The 19,776-nt window shown below is 37.9% G+C and overlaps 1 pseudogene; it reads left to right on the top strand.

Moving 5' to 3' along the window:
* LOC112227464 overlaps positions 1-19,776 on the top strand; it is a 79,369-nt pseudogene that overhangs the window by 44,612 nt on the left and 14,981 nt on the right.

Here is a 19,776-nt window from a genome sequence, read left to right as displayed (position 1 = left end):
ATGGTCCTATGGCTCAGGTCCTCACACACAACACGCACAGACAATACACACATATGCACATACACTACTACACAGTGAGTTGCAAAAGTATTTAGACAGTGACATTTGTTGTTGTTTAATTCTGTTCTTTGCACTTTGGATTTGAACTGATACGATGCCTATATATTACAGCCTATACATTACAGCCTATATATCCAGCCTATTACAGCCTATATATCCAGCCTATACATTACAGCCTATATATCCAGCCTATATATCCAGCCTATACATTACAGCCTATATATCCAGCCTATATATTACAGCCTATATATTACAGCCTATATATTACAGCCTATATATCCCGCCTAAATATCCAGCCTATAAATCCAGCCTATATATTACAGCCTATATATCCAGCCTATATATTACAGCCTATATATTACAGCCTATATATTACAGCCTATATATTACAGCCTATATATTACAGCCTATATATCCCGCCTATATATCCAGCCTATATATTACAGCCTATATATTACAGCCTATATATTACAGCCTATTTATCCCGCCTATATATCCAGCCTATATATCCAGCCTATATATTACAGCCTATATATCCAGCCTATATATTACAGCCTATATATTACAGCCTATATATCCCCCTATATCCAGCCTATATATCCAGCCTATATATCCAGCCTATATATTACAGCCTATATATTACAGCCTATATATTACAGCCTATATATTACAGCCTATATATTACAGCCTATATATTACAGCCTATATATTACAAAACCCTATATATTACAGCCTATATATTACAGCCTATATATTACAGCCTATATATTACAGCCTATATATCCAGCCTATATATTACAGCCTATATATTACAGCCTATATATTACAGCCTATATATTACAGCCTATATATTACAGCCGGGTATATATTACAGCCTATATATTACAGCCTATATATTACAGCCTATATATTACAGCCTATATATTACAGCCTATATATTACAGCCTATATATTACAGCCTATATATCCAGCCTATATATTACAGCCTATATATCCAGCCTATATATTACAGCCTATATATTACAGCCTATATTTACAGCCTATATATTACAGCCTATATATTACAGCCTATATATTACAGCCTATATATTACAGCCTATATATTACAGCCTATATATTACAGCCTATATATTACAGCCTATATATTACAGCCTATATATTACAGCCTATATATTACAGCCTATATATCCAGCCTATATATTACAGCCTATATATCCAGCCTATATATTACAGCCTATATATCCAGCCTATATATTACAGCCTATATATCCAGCCTATATATTACAGCCTATATATTACAGCCTATATATCCAGCCTATATATTACAGCCTATATATTACAGCCTATATATTACAGCCTATATATTACAGCCTATATATTACAGCCTATATATTACAGCCTATATATTACAGCCTATATATTACAGCCTATATATCCCGCCTATATATCCAGCCTATATATCCAGCCTATATATTACAGCCTATATATCCAGCCTATATATTACAGCCTATATATTACAGCCTATATATTACAGCCTATATATTACAGCCTATATATTACAGCCTATATATCCCGCCTATATATCCAGCCTATATATCCAGCCTATATATTACAGCCTATATATTACAGCCTATATATTACAGCCTATATATCCCGCCTATATATCCAGCCTATATATCCAGCCTATATATTACAGCCTATATATCCAGCCTATATATTACAGCCTATATATTACAGCCTATATATCCCGCCTATATATCCAGCCTATATATCCAGCCTATATATTACAGCCTATATATTACAGCCTATATATTACAGCCTATATATTACAGCCTATATATTACAGCCTATATATTACAGCCTATATATTACAGCCTATATATTACAGCCTATATATTACAGCCTATATATTACAGCCTATATATTACAGCCTATATATTACAGCCTATATATCCAGCCTATATATTACAGCCTATATATCCAGCCTATATATTACAGCCTATATATCCAGCCTATATATTACAGCCTATAATCCAGCCTATATATTACAGCCTATATATTACAGCCTATATCCAGCCTATATATTACAGCCTATATATCCAGCCTATATATTACAGCCTATATATTACAGCCTATATATCCAGCCTATATATTACAGCCTATATATTACAGCCTATATATCCAGCCTATATATTACAGCCTATATATTACAAATCAAATCAAATCAAATCAAATCAAATTTTATTTGTCACATACACATGGTTAGCAGATGTTAATGCGAGTGTAGCAGAAGTGCTTGTGCTTCTAGTTCCGACAATGCAGTAATAACGAGCAAGTAATCTAACTAACAATTCCAAAAAAAACTACTGTCATACACAGTGTAAGGGGATAAAGAATATGTACATAAGGATATATGAATGAGTGATGGTACAGAGCAGCATAGGCAAGATACAGTAGATGATATCGAGTACAGTATATACATATGAGATAAGTATGTAAACCAAGTGGCATAGTTAAAGTGGCAAGTGACATACATGTATTACATAAGGATGCAGTCGATGATATAGAGTACAGTATCTACGTATGCATATGAGATGAATAATGTAGGGTAAGTAACATTATATAAGGTAGCATTGTTTAAAGTGGCTAGTGATATATTTACATCATTTCCCATCAATTCCCATGATTAAAGTGGCTGGAGTAGAGTCAGTGTCATTGACAGTGTGTTGGCAGTAGCCACTCAATGTTAGTGGTGGCTGTTTAACAGTCTGATGGCCTTGAGATAGAAGCTGTTTTTCAGTCTCTCGGTCCCAGCTTTGATGCACCTGTACTGACCTCGCCTTCTGGATGGCAGCGGGGTGAACAGGCAGTGGCTCGGGTGGTTGATGTCCTTGATGATCTTTATGGCCTTCCTGTAGCATCGGGTGGTGTAGGTGTCCTGGAGGGCAGGTAGTTTGCCCCCGGTGATGCGTTGTGCAGACTTCACTACCCTCTGGAGAGCCTTACGGTTGAGGGCGGTGCAGTTGCCATACCAGGTGGTGATACAGCCCGCCAGGATGCTCTCGATTGTGCATCTGTAGAAGTTTGTGAGTGCTTTTGGTGACAACTGACATTTCTTCAGCCTCCTGAGGTTGAAGAGGCGCTGCTGCGCCTTCCTCACGATGCTGTCTGTGTGAGTGGACCAATTCAGTTTGTCTGTGATGTGTATGCCGAGGAACTTAAAACTTGCTACCCTCTCCACTACTGTTCCATCGATGTGGATGGGGGTGTTCCCTCTGCTGTTTCCTGAAGTCCACAATCATCTCCTTAGTTTTGTTGACGTTGAGTGTGAGGTTATTTTCCTGACACCACACTCCGAGGGCCCTCACCTCCTCCCTGTAGGCCGTCTCGTCGTTGTTGGTGATCAAGCCTACCACTGTTGTGTCGTCCGCAAACTTGATGATTGAGTTGAGGCGTGCATGGCCACGCAGTCGTGGGTGAACAGGGAGTACAGGAGAGGGCTCAGAACGCACCCTTGTGGGGCCCCAGTGTTGAGGATCAGCGGGGAGGAGATGTTGTTGCCTACCCTCACCACCTGGGGGCGGCCCGTCAGGAAGTCCAGTACCCAGTTGCACAGGGCGGGGTTGAGACCCAGGGTCTCGAGCTTGATGACGAGCTTGGAGGGTACTATGGTGTTGAATGCCGAGCTGTAGTCGATGAACAGCATTCTCACATAGGTATTCCTCTTGTCCAGATGGGTTAGGGCAGTGTGCAGTGTGGTTGAGATTGCATCGTCTGTGGACCTATTTGGGCGGTAAGCAAATTGGAGTGGGTCAAGGGTGTCAGGTAGGGTGGAGGTGATATGGTCCTTGACTAGTCTCTCAAAGCACTTCATGATGACGGATGTGAGTGCTACGGGCGGTAGTCGTTTAGCTCAGTTACCTTAGCTTTCTTGGGAACAGGAACAATGGTGGCCCTCTTGAAGCATGTAGGAACAGCAGACTGGTATAGGGATTGATTGAATATGTCCGTAAACACACCGGCCAGCTGGTCTGCGCATGCTCTGAGGGCGCGGCTGGGGATGCGTCTGGGCCTGCAGCCTTGCGAGGGTTAACACGTTTAAATGTCTTACTCACTTCGGCTGCAGTGAAGGAGAGACCGCATGTTTCCGTTGCAGGCCGTGTCAGTGGCACTGTATTGTCCTCAAAGCGGGCAAAAAAGTTATTTAGTCTGCCTGGGAGTAAGACATCCTGGTCCGTGACTGGGCTGGGTTTCTTCCTGTAGTCCGTGATTGACTGTAGACCCTGCCACATACCTCTTGTGTCTGAGCCGTTGAATTGAGATTCTACTTTGTCTCTGTACTGGCGCTTAGCTTGTTTGATAGCCTGCGGAGGGAATAGCTGCACTGTTTGTATTCAGTCATGTTACCAGACACCTTGCCCTGATTAAAAGCAGTGGTTCGTGCCTTCAGTTTCACACGAATGCTGCCATCAATCCACGGTTTCTGGTTAGGGAATGTTTTAATCGTTGCTATGGGAACGACATCTTCAACGCACGTTCTAATGAACTCGCACACCGTATCAGCGTATTCGTCAATGTTGTTGTCTGACGCAATACGAAACATCTCCCAGTCCACGTGATGGAAGCAGTCTTGGAGTGTGGAGTCAGCTTGGTCGGACCAGCGTTGGACAGACCTCAGCGTGGGAGCTTCTTGTTTTAGTTTCTGTCTGTAGGCAGGGATCAACAAAATGGAGTCGTGGTCAGCTTTTCCGAAAGGGGGCGGGGCAGGGCCTTATATGCGTCAGCGGAAGTTAGAGTAACAATGATCCAGGGTCTTTCCACCCCTGGTTGCGCAATCGATATGCTGATAAAATTTAGGGAGTCTTGTTTTCAGATTAGCCTTGTTAAAATCCCCAGCTACAATGAATGCAGCCTCCGGATAAATGGATTCCAGTTTGCAGAGAGTTAAATAAAGTTCGTTCAGAGCCATCGATGTGTCTGCTTGGGGGATATATACGGCTGTGATTATAATCGAAGAGAATTCTCTTGGTAGATAATGCGGTCTACATTTGATTGTGAGGAATTCTAAATCAGGTGAACAGAAGGATTTGAGTTCCTGTATGTTTCTTTCATCACACCATGTCACGTTGGCCATAAGACATACGCCCCCGCCCGTCTTCTTACCAGAAAGATGTTTGTTTCTGTCGGCGCGATGCGTGGAGAAACCCGCTGGCTGCACCGCTTCGGATTGCGTCTCTCTTACAGCCTATATATCCCGCCTAAATATTTCAGCCTATATATCCAGCCTATATATTACAGCCTATATATTACAGCCTATATATCCAGCCTAAATATTTCAGCCTATATATCCAGCCTATATATTACAGCCTACATAGTACAGCCTATATATCCAGCCTATATATTACAGCCTATATATCCCACCTATATATTACAGCCTATATATACAGCCTATATATTACAACCTATATATCCAGCCTATATATTACAGCCTATATATCCAGCCTATATATTACAGCCTATATATCCAGCCTATATATTACAGCCTATATATTACAGCCTATATATTACAGCCTATATATCCAGCCTATATATTACAGCCTATATATCCAGCCTATGTATTACAGCCTATATATTACAGCCTATATATCCAGCCTATATATTACAGCCTATATATTACAGCCTATATATACAGCCTATATATTACAGCCTATATATTACAGCCTATATATCCAGCCTATATATTACAGCCTATATATTACAGCCTATATATTACAGCCTATATATCCAGCCTATATATTACAGCCTATATATCCAGCCTATATATTACAGCCTATACATTACAGCCTATATTACAGCCTCCAGCCTATATTACAGCCTATATATCCCAGCCTATATATCCAGCCTATATATCCAGCCTATATATTACAGCCTATATATCCAGCCTATATATTACAGCCTATATATTACAGCCTATATATTACAGCCTATATATCCCAGCCTATATATCCAGCCTATATATTACAGTCTATATATTACAGCCTATATATTACAGCCTACATATTACAGCCTATATATCCAGCCTATATATTACAGCCTATATATCCCACCTATATATTACAGCCTATATATACAGCCTATATATTACAACCTATATATCCAGCCTATATATTACAGCCTATATATCCAGCCTATATATTACAGCCTATATATTACAGCCTATATATTACAGCCTATATATTACAGCCTATATATTACAGCCTATATATTACAGCCTATATATTACAGCCTATATATTACAGCCTATATATTACAGCCTATATATTACATCCTATATATCCAGCCTATATATCCAGCCTATATCCATATCATTACAGCCTATATATTACAGCCTATATATCCAGCCTATATATTACAGCCTATATATTACAGCCTATATATACAGCCTATATATTACAGCCTATATATTACAGCCTATATATCCAGCCTATATATTACAGCCTATATATCCAGCCTATATATTACAGCCTATATATCCAGCCTATATATTACAGCCTATATATTACAGCCTATATATTACAGCCTATATATACAGCCTATATATTACAGCCTATATATCCAGCCTATATATTACAGCCTATATATTACAGCCTATATATTACAGCCTATATATTACAGCCTATATATTACAGCCTATATATCCAGCCTATATATATTACAGCCTATACATTACAGCCTATATATTACAGCCTATATATCCAGCCTATATATTACAGCCTATACATTACAGCCTATATATTACAGCCTATATATCCAGCCTATATATTACAGCCTATATATTACAGCCTATATATCCAGCCTATATATTACAGCCTATATATTACAGCCTATATATTACAGCCTATATATTACAGCCTATATATTACAGCCTATATATCCCAGCCTATATATTACAGCCTATATATTACAGCCTATATATCCAGCCTATATATTACAGCCTATATATACAGCCTATATATTACAGCCTATATATCCATTACAGCAGCCTATATATTACAGCCTATACATTACAGCCTATTACAGCCTATATATTACAGCCTATATATTACAGCCTATATATTACAGCCTATATATCCAGCCTATATATTACAGCCTATATATCCAGCCTATATATTACAGCCTATATATTACAGCCTATATATTACAGCCTATATATTACAGCCTATATATTACAGCCTATATATTACAGCCTATATGTTACAGCCTATATCCATATTACAGCCTATATATTACAGCCTATATATTACAGCCTATATATTACAGCCTATATATTACAGCCTATATATTACAGCCTATATATTACAGCCTATATATTACAGCCTATATATTACAGCCTATATATCCAGCCTATATATCCAGCCTATATATTACAGCCTATATATTACAGCCTATATATCCAGCCTATATATTACAGCCTATATATCCAGCCTATATATTACAGCCTATATATCCAGCCTATATATTACAGCCTATATATCCAGCCTATATATTACAGCCTATATATTACAGCCTATATATTACAGCCTATATATTACAGCCTATATATTACAGCCTATATATTACAGCCTATATATTACAGCCTATATATTACAGCCTATATATCCAGCCTATATATTACAGCCTATATATCCAGCCTATATATTACAGCCTATATATTACAGCCTATATATTACAGCCTATATATTACAGCCTATATATCCAGCCTATATATTACAGCCTATATATCCAGCCTATATATTACAGCCTATATATTACAGCCTATATATTACAGCCTATACATATCCCGCCTATATATCCCGCCTATATATTACAGTCTATATATTACAGCCTATATATTACAGCCTACATAGTACAGCCTATATATCCAGCCTATATATTACAGCCTATATATCCAGCCTATATATTACAGCCTATATATACAGCCTATATATTACAGCCTATATATTACAGCCTATATATTACAGCCTATATATTACAGCCTATATATTACAGCCTATATATTACAGCCTATATATTACAGCCTATATATCCAGCCTATATATTACAGCCTATACATTACAGCCTATATATTACAGCTATATATTACAGCCTATATATTACAGCCTATATATCCAGCCTATATATTACAGCCTATATATTCCAGCCTATATATTACAGCCTATATATCCAGCCTATATATTACAGCCTATATATCCAGCCTATATATTACAGCCTATATATTACAGCCTATATATTACAGCCTATATATTACAGCCTATATATTACAGCCTATATATTACAGCCTATATATTACAGCCTATATATTACAGCCTATATATTACAGCCTATATATTACAGCCTATATATTACAGCCTATATATTACAGCCTATATATTACAGCCTATATATTACAGCCTATATATTACAGCCTATATATCCAGCCTATATATTACAGCCTATATATCCAGCCTATATATTACAGCCTATATATTACAGCCTATATATTACAGCCTATATATTACAGCCTATATATTACAGCCTATATTACAGCCTATATATCCAGCCTATATATTACAGCCTATATATCCAGCCTATATATTACAGCCTATATATTACAGCCTATATATCCAGCCTATATATTACAGCCTATATATCCAGCCTATATATTACAGCCTATATATTACAGCCTATATATTACAGCCTATATATTACAGCCTATATATCCAGCCTATATATTACAGCCTATATATCCAGCCTATATATTACAGCCTATATATCCAGCCTATATATTACAGCCTACATATATTACAGCCTATATATTACAGCCTATATATTACAGACTATATATTACAGCCTATATATCCAGCCTATATATGCAGCCTATATATCCATCCTATATATTACAGCCTATATATCCATCCTATATATTACAGCCTATATATTACAGCCTATACATTACAGCCTATATATTACAGCCTATATATCCAGCCTATATATTACAGCCTATATATCCAGCCTATATATTACAGCCTATATATTACAGCCTATATATTACAGCCTATATATTACAGCCTATATATTACAGCCTATATATTACAGCCTATATATCCAGCCTATATATTACAGCCTATATATCCAGCCTATATATTACAGCCTATATATTACAGCCTATATATTACAGCCTATATATTACAGCCTATATATTACAGCCTATATATTACAGCCTATATATTACAGCCTATATATTACAGCCTATACAGCCTATTACAGCCTATATATTACAGCCTATATATTACAGCCTATATATTACAGCCTATATATCCAGCCTATATATACAGCCTATATATTACAGCCTATATATTACAGCCTATATATTACAGCCTATATATTACAGCCTATATATTACAGCCTATATATTACAGCCTATATATTACAGCCTATATATTACAGCCTATATATTACAGCCTATATATCCAGCCTATATATTACAGCCTATATATCCAGCCTATATATTACAGCCTATATATATATTACAGCCTATATATTACAGCCTATATATTACAGCCTATATATTACAGCCTATATATTACAGCCTATATATTACAGCCTATATATCCAGCCTATATATATCAGCCTATATATTACAGCCTATATATTACAGCCTATATATCCAGCCTATATATTACAGCCTATATATCCAGCCTATATATTCCAGCCTATATATTACAGCCTATATATTACAGCCTATATATCCAGCCTATATATTACAGCCTATATATTACAGCCTATATATTACAGCCTATATATTCCCAGCCTATATATTACAGCCTATATATTACAGCCTATATATTACAGCCTATATATTACAGCCTATATATTACAGCCTATATATCCAGCCTATATATTACAGCCTATATATTACAGCCTATATATTACAGCCTATATATTACAGCCTATATATTACATATATTACAGCCTATATATTACAGCCTATATATACAGCCTATATATTACAGCCTATATTACAGCCTATATATCCAGCCTATATATTACAGCCTATATATTACAGCCTATTACAGCCTATATATTACAGCCTATATATCCAGCCTATATATCCAGCCTATATATCCAGCCTATATATTACAGCCTATATATCCAGCCTATATATTACAGCCTATATATTACAGCCTATATATTACAGCCTATATATACAGCCTATATATTACAGCCTATATATTACAGCCTATATATTACAGCCTATATATTACAGCCTATATATTACAGCCTATATATCCAGCCTATATATTACAGCCTATATATCCCAGCCTATATATTACAGCCTATATATACAGCCTATATATTACAGCCTATATATCCAGCCTATATATTACAGCCTATATATCCAGCCTATATATTACAGCCTATATATTACAGCCTATATATTACAGCCTATATATTACAGCCTATATATTACAGCCTATATATTACAGCCTATATATTACAGCCTATATATCCAGCCTATATATCCAGCCTATATATTACAGCCTATATATCCAGCCTATATATTACAGCCTATATATTACAGCCTATATATTTCAGCCTATATATTACAGCCTATATATCCAGCCTATATATTACAGCCTCCATATATTACAGCCTATATATTACAGCCTATATATCCAGCCTATATATTACAGCCTATATATTACAGCCTATATATTACAGCCTATATATTACAGCCTATATATTACAGCCTATATATTACAGCCTATATATTACAGCCTATATATTACAGCCTATATATCCAGCCTATATATTACAGCCTATATATTACAGCCTATATATTACAGCCTATATATTACAGCCTATATATTACAGCCTATATATTACAGCCTATATATTACAGCCTATATATTACAGCCTATATATTACAGCCTATATATCCAGCCTATATATTACAGCCTATATATCCAGCCTATATATTACAGCCTATATATCCAGCCTATATATTACAGCCTATATATTACAGCCTATATATTACAGCCTATTACAGCCTATATATTACAGCCTATATATTACAGCCTATATATCAGCCTATATATTACAGCCTATATATTACAGCCTATATATCCAGCCTATATATTACAGCCTATATATCCAGCCTATATATTACAGCCTATATATTACAGCCTATATATACAGCCTATATATTACAGCCTATATATTACAGCCTATATATCCAGCCTATATATTACAGCCTATATATTACAGCCTATATATTACAGCCTATATATTACAGCCTATATATTACAGCCTATATATTACAGCCTATATATTACAGCCTATATATTACAGCCTATATATCCAGCCTATATATTACAGCCTATATATCCAGCCTATATATTACAGCCTATATATCCAGCCTATATATTACAGCCTATATATCCAGCCTATATATTACAGCCTATATATTACAGCCTATGTATTACAGCCTATATATTACAGCCTATATATTACAGCCTATATATTACAGCCTATGTATTACAGCCTATATATTACAGCCTATGTATTACAGCCTATATATTACAGCCTATATATTACAGCCTATATATTACAGCCTATATATTACACCTATATATTACAGCCTATATATCCCAGCCTATATATTACAGCCTATATATCCAGCCTATATATTACAGCCTATATATTACAGCCTATATATTACAGCCTATATATCCCAGCCTATATATCCCAGCCTATATATTACAGCCTATATATTACAGCCTATATATTACAGCCTATATATTACAGCCTATATATCCAGCCTATATATTACAGCCTATATATCCCAGCCTATATATTACAGCCTATATATACAGCCTATATATTACAGCCTATATATTACAGCCTATATATTACAGCCTATATATACAGCCTATATATTACAGCCTATATATACAGCCTATATATTACAGCCTATATATACAGCCTATATATTACAGCCTATATATTACAGCCTATATATTACAGCCTATATATTACAGCCTATATATCCAGCCTATATATTACAGCCTATACATTACAGCCTATATATTACAGCTATATATTACAGCCTATATATCCAGCCTATATATTACAGCCTATATATTACAGCCTATATTTCCAGCCTATATATATATATATCCAGCCTATATATTACAGCCTATATATTACAGCCTATATATTACAGCCTATATATCCAGCCTATATATTACAGCCTATATATTACAGCCTATATATTACAGCCTATATATTACAGCCTATATATTACAGCCTATATATTACAGCCTATTATATATACAGCCTATATATTACAGCCTATATATTACAGCCTATATATTACAGCCTATATATTACAGCCTATATATTACAGCCTATATATTACAGCCTATATATTACAGCCTATATATTACAGCCTATATATACAGCCTATATATTACAGCCTATATATTACAGCCTATATATACAGCCTATATATTACAGCCTATATATTACAGCCTATATATTACAGCCTATATATTACAGCCTATATATTACAGCCAGCCTATATATTACAGCCTATATATTACAGCCTATATATTACAGCCTATATATTACAGCCTATATATTACAGCCTATATATTACAGCCTATATATTACAGCCTATATATTACAGCCTATATATTACAGCCTATATATTACAGCCTATATATTACAGCCTATATATTACAGCCTATATATTACAGCCTATATATTACAGCCTATATATTACAGCCTATATATTACAGCCTATATATTACAGCCTATATATTACAGCCTATATATTACAGACTATATATTACAGCCTATATATCCAGCCTATATATTACAGCCTATATATTACAGCCTATATATACAGCCTATATATTACAGCCTATATATACAGCCTATATATTACAGCCTATATACAGCCTATATATTACAGCCTATATATTACAGCCTATATATTACAGCCTATTATATTACAGCCTATATATTACAGCCTATATATTACAGCCTATATATATATACAGCCTACAGCCTATATAGCCTATATATTACAGCCTATATACAGCCTATATTACAGCCTATATATTACAGCCTATATATTACAGCCTATATATTACAGCCTATATATACAGCCTATATATTACAGCCTATATATTACAGCCTATACATTACAGACTATATATTACAGCCTATATATCCAGCCTATATATTACAGCCTATATATCCAGCCTATATATTACAGACTATATATTACAGACTATATATTACAGACTATATATTACAGACTATATATTACAGCACTTTTAGTACATAATCCCCCCATTATATGAGACCAAGAGTCTCGAGACAAATTCACTTATATGTGTATTAAAGTATTCAAAAGTTTTGTATTTTGTCCCATATTCTTAGCATGCAATGACTACATTAAGCTTGTGACTCTACAGACTTGCTGGATGCATTTGATGTTTGTTTTGCTTGTGTTTGAGATTATCTGGTGCCTAACAGAAATGAATGGTAAATCAGGTATTGTGTCCTTTTAGAGTCACTTTTATTGTGTAAATCACAATAGAATATGTTTCTAAACACGTCTACATTAATGTGGATGCTACCATGATTACGGATTGTCCCGTATGAATCGTGAATAATGATGAGTGAGAAAGTTACAGATGCCCAAATATCATATCCCCAAGACATGCTAACCTCTCACCATTACAATAACAGGGGAGGTTAGCATTTTTGGGGGGGGCTAAGATATTTGTGCCTCTGTAACTGTCCCTTGAGGTGACTACACCCAGAGATAACCGTTGGATCCCAAATTGCACCCTATTCCCTATATAGTGCACTACTTTTGACCAGAGTCTGTACACTTTCTTGAAAATTGGGTGCCATTTTGGACACGCGTCCACGTACTGAGGAAGATGTTGTTGTCTCTGTTTCAGACACACTCCAACCAGACAACGTTAACCAAGTCCATCTCCCTGCCTCGCAGTGCCTACTGGCATCACATAATGCGCCAGAACAGTGTTGGAGACATCTACAGCTACCAAGGTACGCACAAGCTAGTCAAATCAAATGTATTTATGAAGCCCTTCTTACATCAGCTGATGTCCCAAAGTGCTGTACAGAAACCCAGCCTAAAACCCCAAACAGCAAGCAATGCAGGTGTAGACGCACGGGGGCTAAGAAAAACTCCCTAGAAAGGCCGGGAACCTAGGAAGAAACCTAGAGAGGAACCAGGCTCTGAGGGGTAGCCAGTACTCTTCTGGCTGTGCCGGGTGGAGATTATAACAGGACATGGCCAAGATGTTCAAATGTTCATAAATTACCAGCAGGGTCAAATAATAATAATCACAGTGGTTGTAGAGGGTGCAGCAAGTCAGCACCTCAGGAGTAAATGTCAGTTGGCTTTTCTTAGCCGATCATTCAGAGTAGCTCTACCGCTCCTGCTGTCTCTAGAGAGTTGAATGTCTGGGACAGGTAGCACGTCCGGTGAACAGGTCAGGGTTCCATAGCCACAGGCAAAACAGTTGAAACTGGAGCAGCAGCACCTCCAGTTGGACTTCGGACAGCAAGGAGTCATCAGGCCAGGTAGTCCTGAGGCATGGTCCTATGGCTCAGGTCCTCCGAGAGAAAGAGACAGAGACAGAGAGAGAGAGAGAGAGAATTAGAGAGAGCATACTTAAATTCACACAGGACACCGGATAGGATAGGAGAAATACTCCAGATATAACAGACTGACCCTAGCCCCCAGACACATAAACTATTGCAGCATAAATACTGGAGGCTGAGACAGGATGGGTCGGGAGACACTGTGGCCCCTTCCAACGATAGCCCCGGACAGGGATAAACAGCCAGGATAAAACCCCACCCACTTTGCCAAAGCACAGCCCCCACAACACTAGAGGGATATCTTCAACCACCAACTTACTATACTGAGACAAGGCCGAGTATAGCCCACGAAGATCTCCCCCATGGCACGAACCCAAGGGGGGGCGCCAACCTGGACAGGAAGATCATGTCAGTGACTCAACCCACTCAAGTGACACACCCCTCCAAGGGACGGCATGGAAGAGCACCAGTAAGCCAGTGACTCAGCCCCTGTAATAGGGTTAGAGGCAGAGAATCCCAGTGGAGAGAGGGGAACCGGCCAGGCAGAGACAGCAAGGGCGGTTCATTGCTCCAGTGCCTTTCCGTTCACCTTTACACTCCTGGGCCAGACTACACTCCACCATATGACCCACTGAAGAGATGAGTCTTCAGTAAAGACTTAAAGGGTGAGACCGAGTCTGCGTCTCTCACGTGGATAGGCAGACCATTCCATAAAAATGGAGCTCGATAGGAGAAAGCCCTGCCTCCAGCTGTTTGCTTAGAAATTATATGGACAGTAAGGAGGCCTGCGTCTTGTGACCGTAGCGTACGTGTAAGTATGTACGGCAGGACCTTATTTGGAAGATAGGTAAGAGCAAGCCCATGTAATGCTTTGTAGCTTAGCAGTAAAAGCTTGATTTCAGCCCTAGCCTTAACAAAAAACCAGTGTAGAGAGGCTAGCACTGATAAAATGTTTTGGTTCTAGTCAAGATTCTAGCAGCCGTGTTTAGCACTAACTGAAGTTTACTACCAAGGTACGTAAAAACTCCCAAAGTAAGTACAAGCTACCTAGGTACACACAAGCTACCAAGGTACTCACAGCAGAGCTCAGCTAGACAGCTCAACAGAAAATATTATGTGAAAACGCATGTACACACACGCATATCTACACACGCATATCTACACATGCATATCTACGCATATCTACACACGCATATCAACACACGCATATCTACACACGCATATCTACACATGCATATCTACACATGCATATCAACACACACATATCAACACACGCATATCAACACACGCATATCAACACACGCATATCTACACACGCATATCTACACACTCATATCTACACATGCATATCTACACATGCATATCTACGCATAAAATTAAATTAAATTTCATTTGATAAGTACACACGCATAACTACACATGCATATCTACGCATAAAATTTAATTTAATTTGATTTGATAATTACACACGCATAACTACACATGCATATCACGCATATCTACACACACATATCTACACACGCATATCAACACGCATATCTACACACACATATCTACACACGCATATCTACACAAACATACGTACACATACAATGTTTCAGTAGAGTATTGGCACATTTGGACCAGATTCCCTGGGTCTCACTTTGCAGTTGATAAATCTATAATGTGATAAAGCAGTGAAATAACCGTATTGTAATGGATAACGAGGTGAGATATGTGAGATGGAATAATGGAACACACCAGCCCCTTGTGTTTCAGTGGGCCCATAATGATCATATAATATAGCAAGCCAACGATAACCATTTAATTACATGATTATGACTATATTAATACTGTTGATTAAAGGAAAGGTTCACCCATTTAGATTTTTTTATTGTTTTTTTGTGTATCTCTGAGTGATATTCTATCAATTCCCCCGGGTATAACGCTCTACCCAGCAGACTGTCGACCAATCGCGTTCACTTTGTCTTGCTGTGACACGCGGTTGCTAAGCTAATTGTCACGCAATCCTTTCTCAAAGTCAGTGTAAATGTCAAGAAACGTGCCTAATGTCACGATTCCAAAGCTGTACGATATTACAGATAGCAAGTTAGTTATCTCATAACTCGGGAAAAATGTGTAATGTTCTAGTTCTTGTTGACGAAATTCGTGCTAATGTTTTTTTTTAGGTAGCGCCCAATATACTCCAATTCAGTCCTTGAAGGAGAGTGCTGCTTGTCCCAGAATCACCCAAAATGCACTGCATTGCCCACTGACGTAGCATGGGCAAGGTTTCCCATCTCCTGAAAAGTATAGGAGAAAAGTTGCGACTCAACTCTGTGAGGCGCATTGATCTTCATATGGTGGCAATCAGACGACATTCATTTACTCAATAAATGTTCCTTTTGTTCGATGAAGTCTCTTTATATCCAAAAGCCTCCGTTTTGTTAGCGTGTTTTCTTCAGTAATCCACAGGCTCAAACTCAGTCAAAACAATCAGACAAAAAAATCCAAATTGTATCCGTGAAGTTCATAGAAACATGTCAAACGATGTTAATATTCAATCCTCAGGTTGTTTTTTAGGCTAAATTATCTATAATATTTCAACCGGACAATAACATCATCAATATAAAAGGTAAACAAGAAATGCACGAGAACCTGAAAAAACTCTGCGTCACGTTAGGATCCACTCGTTCAGACTGGTCTTACTCCCTCATTTATAAGAATACAAGGCTGAAGACTGTTGACATCTAGTGGAAGGCATTGGAACTGCAAGTGGGGTCCTAAGTCAATGGATACTGTAATGGCATTGAATAGAAAACTACAAAAACAAATACTACTTCCTGAATGGATTTTTCTCAGGTTTTTGCCTGCTAAATCAGTTCTGTTATACTCACAGACACTATTTTAACAGTTTTGGAAACTTTAGAGTGTTTTCTATCCAAATCTACCAGTTATATGCATATCATATCTACTGGGCCCGAGTAGCAGGCCATTTAATTTGGGTATGCTTTTCATCCAAAATTCCGAATGCGGCCCCCTACCCTGGAGAGGTTAATATCTGTGCCTGACGGAACTGTTTGCTTTTGTTTTTTGTATTCGTTCATTTTGTTTGAGTGATTCTTGACAATAAAGATCATGAACACTTTCCATGCTGCGCTTTGGTCCACTCTTCCTTACGACAACGAGCGTTACAATGTCCTGGGAAATGTTCTTGTTACTTACAACCTCATGCTAATCGCATTAGCCTACGTTAGCTCAACCGTCCCGTGGAAAGGACACCGATCCCAAAGAAGTTTTAATATGAAGCCAAAATGAAACATTTATTCACCAAAAATATTATTCTCACATATTAGTGTTATTTAACACTGTAAATTAAAGGAATGTGTGGTTTTGGGTGGATTTTTTGGGGGGTGGATTTTTCCTTTAACTGAGTATGTGCTGACCTGGGTGTGAGTGGATGTGAGAGAACCTGTGGACCAGACTAGCCCCCTGTGGACCAGACTAATCCCCTGTGGACCAGACTAGCCCCTGTGGACCAGACTAGCCCCTGTGGACCAGACTAACCCCCTGTGGACCAGACTAACCCCCTGTGGACCAGACTAACCCCCTGTGGACCAGACTAACCCCTGTGGACCAGACTAACCACCTGTGGACCGGACTAATCCCCGGTGGACCAGACTAATCCCCTGTGGACCAGACTAATCCCCTGTGGACCAGACTAGCCATCCGTGGACCAGACTAACCCTCTGTGGGCCAGACTAGACCCCTGACTAGGTGAATCCAGTTGAAAGCTATGATCCCTTCATGGTGTCACCTGTAAAATCCACTTCAATCAGTGTAGATGAAGGGGAGGAGACAGGTTAAAGAAGGATGTTTAAGCCTTGAGACAATTGAGACATGGATTGTGTGTGTGTGCCATTCAGAGAGTGAATGGGAAAGACCAAATATTTATGTGCCTTTTAACGGGGCATGGTAGTAGGTGCTAGGCACACTGGTTTGTGTCAAGAACTGCAACGCTGCTGGGTTTTTCATGCTCAACAGTTTCCTGTGTGTATCAAGAATGGTCCACCACCCAAAGGATATCCAGTCAACTTGACACAGCTGTGGAAAGCATTGGAGTCAACATGGGCCAGCATCCCTGTAGAACTCTTTCGACACCTTGTAGAGTCCAGGCCCCGACTAATTGAGGGGGGGACAGTACAGTATAACAGTACAGTTACTATATTAATACTGAATATGGTCTGATTTGGGTGTGAGTGGAAAGTGTTGGACTAGCCCCCTGTGTGTCACTGTGCCGTGATCATTTTGCAATCAGCATGCTCAATTGACTGAGTCATGGTGGGGTTGTGGTAAATACCCACAAGCACCCTGGAATAATGACGGATCACTGCTTCTTGTCCCATCCAGCTCTGTTGCTTCGCAATATGTTTATTTATTTATTTTTCCACTCTCATTCAGTTAATCAGAGAACCAGAAAATATAAATATATAGAAAACAACTTCCCCCTTAGTCAAAGAAGATCGCAAATACAGTTCCTCTCTACGTAAAAGTCTTAGCAATAACCATGAAACAGAATGACTGGCTATTGATATCCTCACGAACGCTCCAGCATTCCTTTTAATAGTATGCAGATTTTGCAAGAGGATAATGGTGCTCTGTGTTTTCCACTGAGAGATTGTTGTAGCATAGAAATAATATGTGCACTTTAAAGTTTTAAAGGCAACAACAGACTGTCTGAAACGCCCCAACGACTGTCTGGAACGCCCCATAATGCCCCAACGACTGTCTGAAACGCCCCAAAAAGCCTCAATGACTGTCTAAAACACCTCAACGACTGTCTAAAACGCCCCAACGACTGTCTGAAACACCTCAACGACTGTCTGAAACACCTCAACGACTGTCTAAAACGCCTCAACGACTGTCTAAAACGCCCCAACGACTGTCTGAAACACCTCAACGACTGTCTAAAACACCTCAACGACTGTCTAAAACGCCCCAACGACTGTCTGAAACACCCCAATGACTGTCTGAAACGCCCCAAAA

Source organism: Oncorhynchus tshawytscha, linkage group LG29, assembly GCF_018296145.1.
Source record: "Oncorhynchus tshawytscha isolate Ot180627B linkage group LG29, Otsh_v2.0, whole genome shotgun sequence".
Classification (NCBI taxonomy): domain Eukaryota; kingdom Metazoa; phylum Chordata; class Actinopteri; order Salmoniformes; family Salmonidae; genus Oncorhynchus; species Oncorhynchus tshawytscha.
This window is presented reverse-complemented; position numbering and strand designations above follow the sequence as displayed.